The sequence below is a fragment of the Equus caballus genome, chromosome 3 (assembly GCF_041296265.1).
Source record: "Equus caballus isolate H_3958 breed thoroughbred chromosome 3, TB-T2T, whole genome shotgun sequence".
In the NCBI taxonomy this organism is placed as follows: Eukaryota; Metazoa; Chordata; class Mammalia; order Perissodactyla; family Equidae; genus Equus; species Equus caballus.
Genome location: NC_091686.1, coordinates 28,807,041 through 28,808,299, shown reverse-complemented (window position 1 = coordinate 28,808,299; position 1,259 = coordinate 28,807,041).

Below are 1,259 nucleotides of genomic sequence, written 5' to 3'. Positions count from 1 at the left end.
GTCATTCTTTTTCTGTTTTCTTAGACTCTCCTGGAACTAGGGCAAAATGGTCCCATTAGACTTTCCTTTTTGACAACGTGGCAATCTGGAGCTTAAACACTGAAGACACAAGCTAGGGCAAAGAGTTTGGGGAAGGCCCAGCCCAGTGGCGTAGCAGTTAAGTTTGCATGCTCTGCTTCAGGGCCCTGGGATTTGCCAGTTTTGATCCTGAGCTTGGCCCTACACAGTGCTTATCAAGCCATGCTGTGGAGGTATCCCACATATAAAATGGAGGGAGATGGGCACAGATGTTAGCTTAGGGCCAATGTTCCTCAGCAGGAAAGAGGAGGATTGGTGGTGGACATTAGCTCAGGGTCAATCTTCCTCAAAAAAAAAAAGTTTAGGGAAATCCCAGCTGTGTTAACTATATAAAAATGTTCCAACTTTATTGTTTTTATTTATTTATTCTAAGGAACATTCTCCCTGAGCTAACATCCATGCCAATCTTCCTCTTTTTTTTAAATTTAAAGACTGGCACCTGGGCTAACATTTGTTGCCAATCTTCTTTTTTCTTCTTCTCCCCAAAGCCCTCCAGTACATAGTTGTGTATTCTAGTTGTGAGTGCCTCTGGTTGTGCTATGTGGGACGCTGCCTCAGCATGGCCTGATAAGTGGTGCCATGTCCACGCCCAGGATCCGAACTGGCGAAACCCTGAGCTGCCAAAGTGGAGTGCACGAACTTAACCGCTCGGCCGTGGAGCCAGCCCCAATCTTCCTCTGTTTTGTATGTGGGTCACTGCTACAGCCTGGCCACTGACGAGTGGTGTAGGTCCATGCCAGAGAACTGAACCTGGGCTGCCAAAGCGGAGCATAATGAACTTAACCCCTAGGCCATGGGGGCCAGCCCTATTCTTTTTAAAGAGCTGTTTTCTGAAAGGTTAAATGTTTGACACTGATGGAATTACATCTGGTTAGGATTTAAGTCTTTGGCAGACCTTGCTTCCCCATTTGGTTGAATGTGCCCATCCTGGGTGCCAGCTAACTCCTGGGCATTAACCTTAGGCCAGGATGTCTCTGCTGGGTACAGGGCTCTTCTTTCCAGACTAATTTCTAGCAGTTATCCTGCCAGTGTTATTTCTGCCAGGTGTTTCTGAGACCTGTGACAATCTGGAAGTCAGCAACTTGCAGCCATGGCCACAGCAGGGGCTCGATCTTGCCAGCTAAGGTGTCAACAGACTGACCTGTGAGCTCCTTCTAGTGGATTCTATGTATATGTCCAGG